Genomic DNA, 19716 nt, shown 5'->3' with positions numbered 1-19716 from the left:
ATCACGGCTAGTTGGAGTCCTATATGCCTCACTATGTCAAATTCTTCCCCTCTGTTTGGGAAGTTTTCTATAATTAATTCTTGTGAAAAGCTTTTTTAAGTCAGTTGCATTTTCTCCTGCTACTTCTTGGATTCCTATCTGTCTTATGTTATTCTTCTTTGCATCATCTAAAAGTTGTTGGATCATTTTCTCATGATCCCCTACTGTTTTTAAGAGACCTCTGTTTTCATGGTCACTGACTGCAATTTTATTTTCTATATCTGAGATTATATCTTTGGACTCTTTTATTCTGTTGTGAACACTCTCAATGGAATTTTTGATCTCCTGGATATCTGCTTGAATCTGCCCTGTGGATTCCATTTCTTTCCTATATTGGACATTTATTGTTTCTAATTCTTTCTTATGCTGGGCATTCATGACTTCTATCGTGGTCCTGAGCTCATCTAGTTTCCTCTCAGTTTCTGTTCTAGAGCCTCAAATTATAACTTTCATTTTGCTTGTCATCTCTATGATTATCTGGGAAATTACTTCTGTTTTAAATTTCTCTAGAGCCTGATTGATTAGTTTTGTTACTTTCTGTGCTTTGAGTTCAGGGTGTCCTGATGGTTCACTGTCAGACTTTTCATCCTCATTTGCCCCACTGTTTGCCATTGGTGAACTGAAAGTCTGTCTCTGTATCTTGCTTAAGCATTTTCTCATTTTTACTATTGTTGTTGGGTTGTCTTTAGTTTAACCTTTAGATTATTACTTAAATCTTCCTGATATAGTTGGGCTTCAGCCCATGGGTCTCTAATGACTCATAGACATTCTCATTTTCATAGTACTGAAGAAAACAGCTCATTGAATCAATCACAATCCTTTATTCTAATTGATACAATCAGCCCCACATTATGATCAAGCACAACTTGCAAATTGACCACTTGTTGTAGACATCAGTGTATCACCTTCAAACCATGTGAATTAAATTAAAATCAAGAAGAAATCCAAACTATGTTTTCAGTGAATAAACTTTTCAATAAGGATATTTACCATTTAGGATGGAGGCTTAAGACAGTGTTAGAACAAGAGGAGTAGATAAGTAAAAGAATTAGAGAAGGTTTCACATGAAGCCAGAAGATGTAGAATGACCACACAATCATCAGGAAACTGTTAAATTCAAAAGGGATAAACATAATAGAAGTATAATAACCCTTGAGTGAGGTAGAATGACATAAGAAAAGAACATAAAGAAAAGGGGAAAAAATAATAAAAGAAGAAATCTGAGTGAGGACAGGAGCAGAAACAAAAAGGGAGATGAGAGATAATATGGTGGAACAAAAGACTGAGGTGTAGAAAGAGGACAGAAAAAAAAAAGAATTTGCAGAGTGGAATGAAAAAAAGAAAGAAAGAAAATGAGTTTGAAGGGCCTCTTTCAGACTATATCACTGTGGTCATAATATACAATATGCACTGCCATGTGAGGAGCTGAGTCCCCTGATCTCAATTAACTAGTGGCAGAACCCCACGATGCAGACTGACCTCAGGCTGCAAGGCTCAGCTTGAGTTCCTCAACCTCCTGAAGGGTTGAACTCCACTCAGTTCTACTACAGGTTTCCCCCACCCCTTCTTTAAAGATGTTCAAAGTTGGGAGCACCAGAAAATACCCCCTGCCTCTACAGAGTAGGTCTAAAGACTAGCACAATCAGGAGGTCTGAAAATGCAAGGGGGAGGTTGGGGGGTTTGGGGGCGCCCATGCAGCTATCTTCCTGTTGCTGGAGATGGCAGGGGCACAGGCAGGGGAGGGCGCAGCCAAGCAGGCCCTCTAGCGCTGGAGATGGCGGCAGCAGTGCTGGCAGCGGAGGGCCCTGAGTGTTCTTTTGTATCTGACTCCTATCTCTGGTCAGAGCAGGCTCCATTTTCTTCCTCCATTAAAACATTCTCCAAAGCATTTATTTGTTTCCATTTCTTCAGAATGCTTCTCTTGCTTGAATATTTCATTAATCTCTAATGACTTGACTGTGACTTCTTCAGAGATAATTTCCAAATCAGCTTTTGACCATCCTATTTGCATTTCCAACTGTGCTTTCTTCTTTGTTTTGACATACTGTTGGCATTCTAAATGTACCAACATTCCTTCTCTTCATTCTAGGCTTTCTTTCTGACTTTAGTGTCTCTGCTAATGACAAAAATCTCTGCCAAAAATCTGATGTGAAAAAATTCAATCACATTTTTCTGTTTTTCCTTTTTTACCTCAAGAACAATACCCTTGGTTTTTATGCTTTACTAACTCTGTCTTCATTATATATTTTCATATACATCCTCATTAGTTACTGTCACTATTTTAATTTAGGCAATTATTTTTTCTTGCAGAAACAGTGTATCTAATGTGTTTACCTCCATTCTATTTTGTATCATTCAGATTAAGTTTTTTCAAAAGATATTTAGCCCTGATTCTCTTCTTCTTAAATACCTCACCAGTTCTCCATTTCCCAGTGAGTGATAGGTAAAGAACCTCTACAAAGTGTCTTCAGTCCAACTTGCCAATGTAATCACTAACAATTTGCAGTGAAATCAGATAAATTACTTGGGGCTTGTGTCTCATAATTTCCTCTAATGTGGTTTAAAATGTATGACTGAAGTGCTTCTTTTTTTTCTCCATAAATCAAATTTTATCAAAGAATTATATATTAATTTTTTCACTCAACCAGTTCTGGACCTTCTGATACTCATTAGTGATCCAGTGTAACTATGGTTGCTTCACCTCGGGAGCTCACAGACTATCTCCTCCACTGGAATTTGTTCTGTCTCCTGAGCTTTGGTAACCCAAGGTATCTACTCTGTGTTAGTTATCATTTTGCTATTGCAACACATTTCTGAGATGATCAGTTTATAAGGACAAAACATTTATTTCAGTTCCATATTTAGAGCTTTAAATCCATGCTCAGCTGACCTCCACGCTTTGGGGCCCATGAGGACACAGAGCACATTACTCATCAAAGTGCTTTCACAATATTTTAAAATGGTAGTTCTTCAAGAAATGTTTATAAAATTATAAAACTAATGGAAAATTTTAAACAAATGATATTAAACCTTGTTTTATGTTTTAGAAATGCAACAAAACGTTCCTTCTGGAACTTACCTCTCAAGTACACAGATTTATTTTCTTAAATGAGTAAGATACTTAAATTATGGCCTCCTAATTGTTTTTGCTGTTGTACTGCAAATCCTACTAGTTCTTGCCTATTACTAATGTAAATATACTACATATGAAAATTTCTGGAACATAAGCAAAAGTAGATCTGACCAATGTATTTCATATGCAAGTCTTCAAAGTCCTCTAAGGTCTCATTGAAAATGTTATTTCCCTAATTTCTCATGGGTACAAAATTATTTACTGATTGAATTGTTAATAGTTCTAAGGACTGTAAGAGAAAAGCCAGCAATTATTACCACAGTTTCTTATTTTCTAATGGCAAAATATTAGAGCACATGGCATGTCTTTACATTTGTCTATGTAGATCCATTATCTTTTCAAAAAAATTACATGAGTTATTAAGTTAGTATAAAAGAACTTAAATATCTCAAAGAAATATTTGCATAGCTATACTTACTGCAACATTATTTAAAATAACCAAGAGGTGAATACTATGGAAATGTCCATCAACAGATAAAAATAAAAGAAATATGGTATGTGTATACAATGGTATGTTTTGTTCAGTTCTTAAAAGCCAGTCATGAGTATATTTATATGTAATATCTAAAGTATTCAAATTCCTAGAAGCATAAAGTCAAACAGTTGTTGTCAGGGGCTAAGGAGAGGAAAAATGAAGAGCTGTTATTCAGTGAATATATAGTTTCAGTCATTCAAGAAGAAAAAGTTCTAGAGATCTACTCTATAATATGGCATATAGTTAACAACACACTCTTAGAGTTTAAGAGTGTAGAGCTCTTGCATTTTATGACAGTACAAAATATATGCCCCACAAAATGAAATAAAAAAACCTTGTGACTAGAATATTACTGCTTGAAATAAAAAGGTATTTTTTTGGTATGCCTGGTTTCTATCTTTTTTAAAACTCAGACAAAGTCTGAGTCATTGACCTGTTTAGCTTTGGGTTGTCCATAAAAGGAGAGAAGATCAAGCTGAGAATATCTGATGTAAAGTAAAAAGTAAAAAGGAGAGATTTTAGAGAGATGTGGGGGAAATTGTGGAGAAGAAGAAAGAGACTGAGGCTTTTCAAGATTCAAGTATAACTTAGAATATATTTTAAGGTATTTGGAAACTTACATCACCACTGTATGACACTGCTCTACAGCTGAGTTCTGGCTGTCTACAAATAATTTTACTATTCATTCTTATGTATTCATTCCACTATTATTCAATTAATTTATATTAAAATAACTCAGACAAAACCTCTAATCACACATAGACAGCAGTCTATACAAGAGAAGGTAACTGAATAAAAGGGTATATTAAATATATAGTAAATGCACTTCATTTTATTTTTATTTTTATTTTTGGTACGGGGGATTGAACTCAGGGTCCTTGCGCTTGAGAGGCAGGGCACCGAACCACTGAGCTAAATCCCCGGCCCTTTTTATTATTTATTTATTTATTTATTTATATTTATTTATTTATTTATTTAGTAAATGCACTTTAAATGTTAATTCAAAAGTTGAATATAGCGTCAGAGGTGAAGACAATCACTTATCTCTGACGTAATTGCAAAAATGTAATTGAAATGAAACAAGGTTCTAGGAGTTAGATTCTAAATATAGGTAAAATTATACTACTTAGAAATTAGATATATAGGCTGATAAATACAGGAAAATGGAATTGATGGAGCAGGATGAAGAAGCAGAAATCATGTTTGTGGAAATGCGGATCAGTCAAATAGTTGTTCTAAAGACAATCAATGAAATTAAGGTACTGTGTGAGCTGCGTTTTCAGGAGAACTAATCTCTTTAGAAAGAGAAAAGGCAAGTTTATAGCACTGATTTGGTTCAAATAATATCTAATCATACATTCTTTTATTTTTTGTTTGATATATATTATTGAGTATGTATTACATGCTAAACACTATGAAAACTTTGTCCATTCATAGAAATTATAAATTGTGAAGGATTTGATCTAAACTTGAGGAAGTAGAAAGGAAATATTGCTATGTATATTTATATTTATATAAGTATATATAAATATGTATATATCATGGAATATATTAATCTTGACATCATTTTTAATATGGAGACTAAAACTGAACAGATACTGAGAATGACTTCTTAAACAACTTTGTTATTAATAAAAATAAGAAGATTAGGAAAGAGATACATAGCTGAACCTCTAAGGAGGGATAAATACATGATATATAAGGAGTCTAGATGCTCCAAATTATATTTTGGAATTAAATAGTGGTTTTGGAAAATAAATATATGTATAGACAGATGACAGAGATAGATTATAGGAAGATCGTAGCTAAATAGCTAATTTAATAATTATTTATTGAACCAGGTTTTAGTTTTTTGCTTTTCTAAAAGTTATCTATTAAAATGCATCCCAACCCAATACTTTCACAGGATTTCTTAAGAATACAACATTGCAGATATATGTGCATTAAATCTATAAAATAAGTGTAACTATGAATGATCTTGGCCTTTTTGTTTGATTTTAAAGAAAATAATTTCAAATTAGCCTTTTGTTATAGTAATACTTTTTATACTTTTATTTATTAGGAGGAATCTCACTTGTCTCACAGTTAATAATGTTTATAATAAATGGGTTGAAGTGATAGCTACCATTCTATTATAAATTTTTCTGTCACTTGTTCATCTAACAATTTTACTAGCTGCTAGCGATTATTGTCTAGTTCTATTTTTTATGTGAGACCAAAGGTAGAATCAAGGAATTACTATGACACAAATTATTTACTTGTTATAAAAATTAAATACTGTGGAAAGTAAAAGAAGAGTAAGTTGTTTTTTTTTTTTTTTATAATAAATGAAACCTAATCACAGCAACTAAGTCCAGTGGGCAGAACTTTTATGAAACACAGTTCAAGAAGATATATTTTAAAAATATTTTGTTGTGACAAATGAAAGGAAAATGGTCAGGTACGAATATTAAAGTGGAATGTCAACTTGATCGGTTTCGAGATTTACCCAGGGGATGAGTAAAGTACATTTCTGGGTATGTCTGGGTGGATCACACGGGCATGATGTGTGCTCTATATCTGGTTCCTTGCCGTTTCTGCTCTGGTGCTGTTCCCTGCTCTGTTGCCTAGCTGCCATAAGACAAGGAGCTTTACTCAACCACTTCCTTCTACTATGATGTTTCTACCTTGGAGCTAACAAACCATGGACTCAATCCCATTAAACATGAGACAAATTATCCCTTTCCCGCTTTAAATTATTAGTGTTGTGTGTTCTATTCCAGTGATGGGAAAGCTAGTTAATACACCATTATATTGAAAGGTCACTGTTAATTTTGTTGTGAAATAATTATGGCTATGATTTAAATAATTCTTAATACAGATAAAATAATTCTTAATAGAGCAACATCCTGAAGTTTCTACAGGTAAAATAATGTAAAAATATTAGGATTTGCATTAAAATACTCCAAGAAAAATAAAATGGTTACAGTTGTAGATAAAATAAAAGATTGATAGTTGGTAGTTATTAAAGTTGGGTAATGAGAATCCAGGAGATTATTTTACTTATATCACGGACTTTTTTTATGCTGCAAATTTTGAATAAAGTATCTTTTAAATTAAACAAAAGCTTAGCAACTTGAAGGTATATACATAAAAATAACAGCAAAATACATTTTCTATATACTATTTAATTATAAAGCACTCCTACAACTAATAACTGAATTACATTTCACAGTATCTTCCAAAGCCAATAAAATAACAACTTTTATTTTACTTCAGGTCCCAGATACTACAAAACTTGCCTAAGAGAATAGACCTATTAAGAAATGGAACTGAGACATATTTTACCCTTCTTCTGCCAAATCTAATAATTTAATAATTATTCCCCTTACAGGCAGCTCTAGGATCCACAAGGTCATTCCTGAATCCTGGCAAAGAAAATACAGTCCCTGATCTTTATTTGTTAATAGCTCTACTTTTCATTTCACACCAAATTAATTCTATTTTAAGGAAACAGTGTTTGATCTTTAAAAATAATCTCTTCTGGTCAGAAAGAATCAGTGTGTTCTTTTTAATGCTTTTGAACTATCGTATACATTCATTTACTAAATAATATCTTGAAATATTTATTGGCTAAGAGAAAATATTTCACCATTGAAAACTTAACTTTCACAAATGAAATTGTGACTTCATAAAATAGTCTCACCCATTTGACAGGGCTTCTTAAACTGTAGAGTTATAGGAGTCTCCTGAAGAAACGTGGAGCAATTTGATGGGATTAACTCCCCCACAATTCAGACTGCAAGCTCCTCCCCCACAATGTAAAAGATTTATTTGAATCCCCTGGAGCAAGGCCAAAAACAAGCACAGACTTAAGCAGAATCACCAAATTGAAAAGTTACTTTGGCTAATTTGCATTTATGAACGTTTCTTCTGCGTATGGGATTTCCTAAGTCTATGCAATGAAAAATTGGAAGTCAAATCCAAAATTTCAGCTTTATGTATTTTTCCAGGCTGTGGCCTGACTACGCATTTCATACTGATGTCTTGTTGGTGGGTTGAATTTATTGTAATTTTTCTTTCAGGTCATTGCCTTGATAGGTCATTTAAAAAGTCTGGCTCTATCTCTAGGTTGTTAAAATACCGTACTGCATTTTCTAATAGAAGTTTTTTTAAAAATTGAGTTTATTGGTACATTTTTGGTATACAGTACAGTTACATTCATTACTGGTATCTTGTACCTTTACATGACAGGTCTTGGTTCTCATTTTTCCCCTTGTCCCTGCCCTCCCTTTGCCCCCTCCTCCCCTCCCTGTTTACAAGCACTTTATTTCCATTTTTTTCATTTTATCATATTTTTTTCTTTTCCCTTATTACCTTTCCCCTACCATTCCCACTTTCATGAAATAGGAAGAAAAAGACTAAAAAAGGTCTAATAGAAGGTTTTAAGTTTAAGTCTTTGACCCATGAAAAATTAATTTGTGTATGTCATATGAAGTAGTGAAGAAGGCACATTTTCTCCACATAAGTATCTACTTGTTTTCATTCCTCATTAGCACTTGCATTAAAAATAAATTAACTATATAAGCACAGGGTTATTTTTAACTTTTTATTATTCTATAAATATATTTGTCTCCCCTGTGGAATATTATACAAACCACTGAAATCCATTCATGAACTGATTAAATTTATTCTTGGATCAAGCTAGACAAGATAGTTTTTGAGGATAAATTTCCTCTGGTCTCTTATGGGCTGCCTCAAGTGAACTGTTTCAGCATAGTGATGACATTGGCCTTCATTCAGGAACAGCTACTTGAAGGTTACTATTATATTTATTATGGAAATTTATTGTAGTATATTGGATGTCAAAGAAGTTACAGAAGTTTTTTACAAATTTCAGAGCCAGGAAAAATAACACATTGCCACAATAATCAGCTATGGGACTGACCACTAAGAAGATGAGAGATGAAATCGTTAATTCCAAATGTCATCCTGAGTAGATTACAGGATGGCTACGTATTTGGTTAAGTATTACTTCTGAGTGTGTGGGAGGATATTTCCAGAAGAGACTGGCATTTGAAGTGGTGTAAAGTGGATCACGCTTCCCCTTGTGAATAGCATTATTCAGTTTACTGAGGTCCTCCATAGAACAAAAAGTGGGAGGAACAGAGGATCCCTTCTTGCTGAAGGACTGCTTGACCTGGACATCAACCTTTCCCTGCTCCTCATGCTCCTGATTCTCAGGTCTTCAGATTTAGACTGGAACCTCTAACACCAGCTCCCTGGCTTATAGTCTTAAAACTCAGAACTATCAGCTTTCCTCAGTCCCCAGATTACGGACCAGAGATCAGCCTCCATAATTGAATGAGTGACTGAGCCCATAGATACAGGAAAATTTGATTTTATTTCTCTGGAGAACCCTGACTCATGTAAGAGACTACTTCACTAACAACTACAAGACATTAATAGAAAACCTTACAATATGGTCCCATCCTATATGTATGAACTGTCCTTACTTCAGGTTACACTGTGTTTTTGAAAAATTATTGTTAATTTTTCTTTAGTTTATTACTCATTGCATGTTTACACAAGATGAGTAAAATCTTGGGACCTATCTAAAATACTTGGGACTAGAATTGTTTCAAATTTTGGATTTGGGGGGGAAACTGAAATATTTGCATACATATAATGAAGTATCTTGGGGATGGGACTCAAATCTAAACACACAATTTATGTTGTATATGCACATTTTATACACACATAGCATAAAGATTACTTTATATGGTATTTTTCATAATTTTATGCATGAAACAAAGTTTTATGGTGTAAAAGCCTTCATTTGTGGCATGTTAGTGACCACAAATCTACAGATTTTGGAGCACTTTGCATTTTAGATTTTCAGTGGGGGAAACTGAACTTATGTCAATTCCTATTAGAAATAGTTCAGAATATCAATACAGTATTATATTCAGTATGTCTTTGGAAATAGTTTTTACTACTGAGAATAACAGTATTTTCTTTCGTTTAAATTATTGAATATCTAACAGGGATCATCCATCTTTCCCCTTGCTAGCCTGTGAATTTAATGAAAGGTGTAACAAGAACATAATAGGTATCTTACGTGTATCTATTCAGCTTACTCTTTCTCTTGGTCTCCATAACTGGGCTATGGTTCTTCCATACTTCCAGCTTTCATAGTATGTAGAAAAGCAGCATGGTAAAATAAAGTTGGGATGTGTCTCTAATCTTATTCTTTTAACTCTGAACACAATCACTGAAGTTAAAAGGTGTCTGATGAGAGAGACTTTGGGGGAACTTATCCTATGCTTTCATAATGGGAAGAAGCAGGGCAAGTTAAGCTCTAACAGCATTTATACACATCAGGAAAGATCAAGAAGTAATCTTATCCCTGCCTTTTCCTGCTTTTGTTTGGCAGAAAGAGTGGTGTGGGATGCAGTAAGTGACATCTTTCCCTGTTTTTTGTTTCTTGGCCCCTATGTAGTTACCATAATCCAAGAATGTGGTCTGCAACATATATTCACAGAAACCATCAGCTGTAGGTTTGTTTCTAATGAGATGCCTATATCTTTTGCAGACACCACTGTTCTTTCTTTCCTGAGAAAAGTTATTGGTTATCCCTTATGTTCTCGACATCACTCTGTGTTGAGAATTTAAAAAACACGAAGAGACACGGATCTGAAGATAAAAGTGCCTGATCCTGAAATAGCAGCAATCATCATCTGTCATAACCCCTCTCTACATGTTCTTTTACACTCTTCAAGTCAGGCATTTAGCTTTTGTGAGTTGACAAACACCGCACTGAAGTACCAATGGGGTAAATGATGATCTATACAATGAAATAAAATGTACCTAGCCATAAGTTTTCCCTAAGTCTGTGAAGAAAAAAAACTATAAAATTATATATAAAGAATAAATAAGGCTATAGAATTGTAGTCATCCTGAACCAAGGGAAAAATAAATGCCAAAGAAATAATATTTTGAAGAACTATAATCCTAGAAGCAATATTTTCATATATGAATTTTTCCTAATTCCAGTAAGCAAAGTAATGCAGTATGAATGAATACTATGAGGGCCCTCAGTTTGCTATTTACAAATAAGTTAAACATTGATTTGTTCATTTAAGGTTAGTAGCCAACATATTCATAGTAACGTATTTCCTAAAGAAAAATGTCAAATCTGAGGAAGAAAGTACTACAATGCCGTAGGGACCAGAAAATGCACCCACACTTCCTTTGTGCTATTCAGGGCAGCTGGTTGACAGAGATGCTTTCTTGGAATCTAACTATGAGAGACGGAGAACAACGTGAGGTTCAAATTGCAAGAGCCATTTTTTATCTAGGCTATTATGAATAAATGTGTTTGAAATGGATGCACAGAAATTCCGCTGGTCATGTTGTATATTCTACCTTGTCTTGTAATTTATTCCTGGTTGCTTGTACATGCATGGAAGGAAAAATAAAATTAAAGCATAGTGATCACATTTTTTTCAAAGCTGAACTCAAATAATGAAAATTATTATCAAAGAAAAACAGAAATAACATTTGAAATGATGAAAAAGGTGTTTTATTGGTAAAGGAAATGTAAGTGCTTTAGAATTTACTAATTGGCTGTAAAATAAAATTTAAAATGTGCAAAAAATCACCATCACCAGAAAGTAATACCACACCTATGCCATCTGACAAATTTTGGAGAGAAGTTTACTATCTTCCTGTAGAATAGCTCAGTCACATACCTGGAGCTTCTGTAATCAAAATGTGTAGAAGAGCACAAATGTGACATTTTAAATATACAGCAGTAGGAACAAAAAACTCAAGCCATCACGTTTTCCTTAGCCTGTACTGTGCTCATAGCTCTCCCCTCCTTTAGGTTGAAACTATTATTTGTAAAAGCATAATGAATAACAGATGGATCAGAGAGAATGGCATGGATATCAATATCAATATTTCACACGAATATTTGCTAAAAGAATAGTAGTGAGTTATTTAGAATTTCTTCAAAGTCTTAGCAGAAATAAGAAACATAGCAATTGCTTGTTTACTTCAGTAACAGTCCAAAGCAGAAAATCCCAACAGATTATTTCATAATGAAATGATGTTTATCTCCATAAACATCAGCTAATCATGTAACCCTAGAGGCAAACACTTCCAGTGATTTTCATCCAATGATACTGGCAAAACACCCTATGAGACTAGAGAAAAGTAGTTTCTATATCCCATTTTTTTCTGAGGAAAATTCAGATAACTAAAAGCAGAGAATAGTTTGCAAAAGGAAAAGTAATAAAAAAGTGCATATGGCTATAACTAATGGTATAATTTCTTTTATTCATAAAGCTTGATTTTTCACCTATGTGCCAAGAATTTCTCCTAAGAACTGGAGAGCAAGACACTTTGCCTGCTTCCAAGTGCAGTAAAAGACACAGACAAATGCACAGGCAACTGCCCTGACCAGTGAGTTCACTGCAGTAGACCTAATGCAGAACACTTTGAAAGCACAGTGAAAGACCACACATAAGTTTCAAACATCAGAGGAGACTCCTGCGGGATGTTCATACTTGTTCTGAGACCTGAAGTAAAGTAGTTTTAAACTGGGGGGGAAACCCAAAAGAATTAGTAACTGACAAACACCAAACACGAAGATCCTCAGGGGCAAGTTCCAAATAATACAGTGTACATAATAATTTAATTCAACATCTCAGTGTTTCTAAATATCCAATATCTGTGCATAGTGGTTCAAGTATGTTATGAGCACTTCATGAAATATTATATAAGCAGTAAAATGGAAATGATTTTAGTAGTTTGTGCCTACCTAAGGAGGATACAGATTTTTAAAAATTCTCTGTTTTGCACAGTTCTGAGTTAGGAATGCCAGAAAAGGACATTTTGCATGATATTTGCCAGGCAAAATGAGGTCATGGTAGGCAAGTCCCTTTTACTTTATTTCTCCTTAAGTTTACTGGTACATTTTAGGTATACAGTACAGTTACATTCATTATTGGGATCTTGTACCTTTACATGACAGATTTTCGTTCTCATTTTCCCCCATACCCCTGCCCTCCCATCACCCTCCCTCCCTTCCCTATTTACAAAACCTTTTTTCCATTTTTTCATTTTCCCATATTTTTTTCTTTTCCCTTATTTCCTTTCCCCTACCCTTCCCACTTCCCCTACACCTTTATGCCTTTTCTTCCTATTTCACATTGTCAATTATACCATTTGGATCTTATTTACACTTTTAGCTTTTCTCATCAGAGAAACTATTTGGTATTTACACATGTGTGACTTATTTATTTCACTTAAGAGTATAACCTCAATATGCATCCATTTTCCTATGAGTAACTCTAATTTCTCATTCTTTATTGCTGAGTAGTATTACATTTTGGAAACAGCCAAATTGCCCATCAGTTGGAGACTGGATAAAGAAGAGTCAAGTCCTTTCTAAAGAGGAATAGCAGTGGAGGGTACTGTGTGCTGTTGCAGACCCACCTTGTGATGGACCAGTGTCTGGTTGCCCTTGTTGCATGGGTCAGCATCCAGGCTATATCCCTAGCAATCCACATTGGTTCTTCATCAGCTCCTTTCACTGTTGCACCAGACATGTGTTTTGATATTGAAGTGAACATCAGCTTCTCTTTGCAAGTCACTCCCACCATTGAAGTTGAAGGGTCAGAGGCCCTAAGACACAAATGAAGCTCTGGTCTAGCTTTGTAGGGCCACTTGATCCTTAAAAGTTCCTAGCTGTTTCAATAATCTTTCATTCTTACCTACTTGCCAGATGACTTAGGGACCTACACCTGACACCAAACAAGAGATTCATACAAATAGTTTAACCTACTTTCTCAATTGCAAAAAAGTAAAACCTTATAATAAATGCCCTCTTGCTATAACACAAGAAGTGATCAAACTAAACAGTGAGTGTAAATTTAAAATAACATTATAGTAAAAGAAATTTTGTCATTAATATCTCTAAAATATTCCACCTGTCTTTGAACACACTTATCCCATTGTTCTTGACACGTTCTGAAGCACTTCTGGAAGTCCTCTTCTCTCTCTCTCTCTCTCTCTCTCTCTCCTTCCTCTCTCCCCCCTCCCCTGGTGCTCCTGAGTGTCATTCAATGGAAAGGCTGGCTTGTAGAAACATCATGACATTATGGTGTGGTTTCATCCACTTTGTCACTGGACATCATGTGACTTCTAGATCGTCCTCAAAGTCAAAATGTCCATGAAATCTAAATGTTTTGGGTCAATTGAGGACCTGAAGACAGCAATGCCAGTGCAGCTAGAGACACAAGAATGGACTTCCAGGATTGCTTCAGCCACTGACAAGAATGATGGGATAAGTGTATGGGGAATAGTTTGAGAGGGATAAAAAGCAATACTTCTTTTACTCTAAGAAATTTGTAAAATTTAAATACCTATCATATTTTAATAATACCTTATATCGATATATACAGTGTAGTTAATATGCATAATATATATAATATTAATATATACAATATAATATATGTATTGTGTGTGTATATCTATCTATCTATCTATCTATCTATCTATCTATCTATCTATCTATAGCTCTTTTCTAATTGAGTCCTGTTACATATCCTATATGATAACATTGAAAAACACTATTATGGCTTAATATTAAGTTTAAGAAGTCAGTATGCAAAATTTATGTAAATTTAATTTCAGTAGTTTAAATGTTAATGGATCTGAAATTCATCAAAATATTATCTGTGATTTTATTTAGATTGAGTGGGACAATGTGTGAATTTTTATCTTCTTTTAATCTTTCAGTGTTCTCAACTTTTCAAAAAAGAGCATGCATTAATTCTATCATTTAAATCAGTAACAAAATAGAGACTTGCTTTAGTGACAATAAATTTTCAGTGCAAAGAAAAGCGCCACCTAATTGTGTGATTGTAGGTCCTTTTGATTCAAATAGATGCATCCTTGAGGGCTTTTTAAATGCTGATATCTTAAAACACAGGAGTAGAAAGGATTGTAAACAATTAGAACTACATTTTCAATATGTTCTGCTAAAATTTAGGCACTATGCTCCATGAATGCAAATTTGAAAGTCTGGGTCATATTTCCTAGAACAACTTTACGTCTTTTTCTGTGAGATAAGATACATATAAGACTTTTAGGTAGATTTGTAAAAGTATATGCTAAAATATAAATTTAAGCCCTTATATATTCATGGATCTTATAGGTTACTCTCCTAAACTCGTGAAAGACAAATAAATTTCTATTTCCAATACCTCATTCCAAATTTTGAGTAAATGTAACAACTATGTATGCATGTTTTACCTTAAAATCATGCATATTTACACACAATTTTTTTTTTTTTGTACCAGGGATCGAACTCAGGTCCTTGCGCTTGTGAGGCAGGCGGTAGAACCACTGAGCTAAATTCCCAGCTCTCCACACAAGCTTTGACCTTTAAAATGGGTATCTTATTTAATAGTCCTTGCTATGATAATAAAATTATTTGTATGTTCCTAACAATTCACTACAGTATTTGTAATGGACTCACATAAATTCATAAGAAAGACTTTTTTTTTTCAATTGTTGAAGATACTGAGGACTGAAGAACTTAAGAAATGAGGCTAGGCTCACTTTATTACCACAATTACCAACTTTTAAAAATATAATCTTTTGTGGCTTGTATCTGGATATTTCCTCAAAGCCGCATGCAGTCATAGGTGGGGCTTTTTCAGAGGTGGCTGGGTCAACGGTGTGTGAGTCTGGGACCCATACGTGGTGCCGTGCTCTGCTTGAGTGCACTGGGATTAAGGGTGTGAGCGCTATTCTCCCTAAGAGTGGTAGCCTGAATAAGATATAAGAGACCGAAAGAGGTTTGTCACTTGACACTTGTTGGTTCCTGCCAAGCTCCCTCTGCCTTCTGCCTGCTCTGCTTTGGTGTGAGCTGCTTCTCCTATCTAATGCCCCTCTGCGATGCGATCCTGCCTTGGGCCAGCAACTATATACTGAAACCTCTACAAACTGTGAGCCAAATGGACCTTTCCCCATTTAACATTGTGCATTGGGTATTTTGTCTAAGCAATGAGGAAAATAACTAAGACAGCTTTGTTTTTCAAATTTTCATAAATGAACTTCCAGGCCGGGCATGGTGGTGCATGCCTGTATCCCAGCACTCAGGAGGCTGAGGCAGGAGGATTGCTGTGAGTTCGAGACCAGCCTGGGCTACATAGTGAGTTCCAGGTCAGTCTCAACTACATAGTGAGACACTGTCTCAAAAAACAAAACATAAATGAACTTCCTTGACACCTTAAAAATGAAAAGAGGTATCACAACATTATTGAACATTCAAATATCCTGCAGTATATCAGTTTTCTACTATCAGGCAAACCTGTTCTTATAACTGCTTGATACATAGGCATAAATTATTTAAAATCATTAATTATATATGAATATGAATTTAAGTCTTTCTGAACCAAAACAAATTACTGTCACGTTAACTTTTCTTGTTGCTGAGGCAAAATACACCCAAAATTAAAAGAGGAAAAATTTATTTTAGATCACAGTTTGTGAAACAGAGCAGCGTGACAGAGAAGAAACAGTCTGCTGCATGGTAGGCAGGAGGCAGTGAGTAGCAAGCTTTCTGGACTTTTATCCCATCCAAACTAAAAACCCACAGACCAAAAGGAATGCTACTCTAGCTTATGATCTAAATAAGATTGAGAAGGCAACATACTCTGAAGTTTTCTATGCAAATTATGACAAAGCAAAGGAAAAAGAAAGAAATCAGTCATAAGAAAATCAGTCATAAGAAAATTCTCCCTTCTGTGTTACCCTGAGTAGGCTGAAAACAACTGTGAGTTCTTGGGATCAAGGTTATGACAACCAGTATGAGTTTTTTTGTTTGTTTGTTTTTTTGAGACAGGGTCTCACTATAGAGTTGAGACTGATCTGGAACTCACTGTGTAGCCCAGGCAGTCTCAAACTCACAGTGATCCTCCTGCCTCAGCCTCCCCAGTTCTGGGATTACAGGCATGCGCCACCACGCCAGCATGACAACCAGTAAACTCAATGGTAGTGATTCCAGTTTGAAACTGTATCAGCTGCAATAAAATACTAAACTTGAGGATCCCTTTTGTTTCTTGTGTGAATAGTTCATTATTTATAATTCATTGCTACAATGTGTTGCATTATGGGGTTCTTCCCACATCACAGATTCCCAGAGAGCTGCAGACCAACAATTAGAAAGTGGGTCAAAATCTTATGTAGGCTCTTGATTTCATTAAAAATTATTTCACAATTAATACCCACAGTATGTACATCTTATGAGATGCTGAGGAAAATTAGAACAAAGTTTTAAGGAAGTAGATATTCATGAATGATGAATAGATGCAATCATGTCTGTACTCAAGTTTGGTTACCAATTTAAGTATTGTTGATTCTTTAAATGCTGACAAATGCCTTACTTGGTGAGTGACAACCCATCATAATTATGCTTGTGAGACCCAGCAGAGTGGTAAATTATGACTGTATTTTAAAAATTTTTCTTAGTAGGCAGATTTTTAAGCAGTTTTAAAGTTTGCAATAAAAAGATATTTATTTTAGCATGTCCACTCTATGCTATGCACTGTTAAAAGCTCAGTTTTCATTATCTCCTTTATTACTTTATTAAGAACTTAAATAACAAAACACTGTGACCTTGTTATATAGTGCGTTCTGTTTATCGTCTCGTTTGTCCATAGACATTTGATGCCTCCATATGTTCCCTGATACGAATGATTGTGTGTGAACACTGGTGTACAAATGTGTCTTCTAGTTCATAACTGTATGTATTTTTGGGTATATGCCCAGAAACTGAGTTACTCCGTTATATGGTAATTTTATTCTAAATTTTAGGAATCACCATAACATTTGCCACTGTGGGCACACCATTTTATATTCCCCCAGCAGGGCACACTTCCAATTTCCCCACAACGTTACCAACAACTCCAATTTTATTTTTTTAATAATAGGTATCTTAATAGGCATATGGAAAAATATTTTAAAGTAGGCAGAGACTAATTTTTACTTTAGACACCTAGACACATCATTTTACATACATTTAATATTTTTATGATTTGGTATTTGTCTTGTTGTTTTAGGTATTTGGTTTTATTCTTCATTAAAGAGACTAGAGTTATTCTGTAGTTTTAGCAAGAAATAGAGCAATAGCACCCTTCATCATATTTTAAGTTGCTTGAACATGAAGGACTTTGAAGTCCACCTCTCACTAATCCAATTTGCTCACATTAAAAACATGATTTTTTAAATACCCAAGCTAAGGAAAAGAAGCAGCTAAAAGAAGCTCCTTTCTTATTCTTAGTCTTCCCCTTGGGGTGTTTTGCTCTTCATGTTTGCTACTTTCAAATATTTACAGAACATAACTAAGTACAGATAAAAGTACCTGGGCTTAGGAAGCAAAAGGGAATATATATCTAATGTTGCTAACTTGCTATTGAGCAAATAGTTCTACTGACAAATAGTTTACCTTTGTGAAACACATAGGCATCGAGATTTGATTATATCCTATGTGCATGTCATGGGGTGATAATGCACATTCGATTGGTTTGAAGGCTTTCATTAAAATACTGCCTTGGGCTCAACCGTAATACTGTTGCTCTGACTCAAATTAGAGAAAAATTCCTGAAATCCATTCTATTAGGGCACCACGTTCTTTTGATGAATCCCAGTTCCTTCTTGACCTGCTCCCCCAAAGGCTGCCTTTCACATCCTCACTAAATTCAATGTAGCGATACCAAACTACCCCATCCGTCTTCACCTGTCTTGTCACCATGATAAATCTCCATTTCCCTCCTGAGAATTTGATACTTGGTAATCCTCCCTCTTCTGCAATACTAATGTTCTCAGCCTCTTGTGACTAGAATTTCTGATTTTCCCCAAATGTGCCCAGCAAAACTCACTTAACAACTCCCTACCTTCATTTTATCTCATAAGTGGACCCTGCTCTACAAAATGACATTACAGTCAACTTTATCTGAGAAGCACAATGCTCTGTCCTTTGATGTTGACAACTCAGTGTTCCCTTTTCTCGATCCAACCTGTTTACACTGGAAAGTTATTTTAACCTCTGGAAGTGAGCCTTGTCTTTAGGGAGATGTCTTCTTTTATATCTCAGAGACTTGGTGATGCTCCTCCACGGCTATTCTGCACATGTCTTGGCACTGAGATGCTAAGTGTGCTAAGATTAGTGATCAACAAAAAATTTATGAATTGGCTTGAAAGTATTCTTCTATAGGGAAAATGCCTATTTGAAATATGTTATTTATCTTTTGCATTTTGTAAGAAAAAATAAAGGCTACTCAGGTCTTAAGGACTAAATACAACTGCTGGTAGCAGGTTTGGTAACAGGACAGATGACTTTTGGCACTGAGCAACAACCAATTTCCTTGAAAATAAATGTTTTTAACTTTTGAGAACAGATCCCTGACCTGTACTAATCAGAATGTGTGGAGTAATTAATGCCAGATCAAGGGAAAGGGAAAAATATCACTCCTCCCCCAAAAGATGAATGTGCTCTCTTTTCAACTCAGGATTTAATCACTTGCATCAATTTCTCCCCTTTCCTTCTGTACTCTTCCTTTTCCCCTTGTCTCTGAGAAGTAAATTTTGCTTTCTACCTCTATTCCTGTTTTAGACTCCACATATAAGTAAGATCATGCAGTATTTGTCGCTGTGTTCCTGGCTTATTTCACATAGCAAAATAATCCCTGAGGTTCGTCCACGTTAACACAGATAGCATAATTTTATTTTCTGAAGTTCATATATCCTACATGGCACTATCTTCTCCCTTTCTGCTATGGAATATGTAGGTAACACCTAAGTTGTTTTCATATTTTAGATATTTCAAATAATGCTTCAGTGAACACCAGAAGAGCAGTATCTCTTGGGCACATTGATTGCATACTTTTCAAAATTGTTGAAAGATTTTAAATGTTGGGCTGGGGATTTAGTTCAGTGGTGCCACTGCCCGCCTTGCAAGTGCAAGTCCTGAGTTCAATTCCAGGTACCACCAAAAAAAAAAAAAAAAAAAAAA

Source organism: Fukomys damarensis, unplaced genomic scaffold (genome assembly GCF_012274545.1).
Source record: "Fukomys damarensis isolate Sample0158 unplaced genomic scaffold, DMR_v1.0_HiC HiC_scaffold_4, whole genome shotgun sequence".
Taxonomy (NCBI): Eukaryota; Metazoa; Chordata; class Mammalia; order Rodentia; family Bathyergidae; genus Fukomys; species Fukomys damarensis.
Note: the sequence above shows the minus strand (reverse complement) of the source record.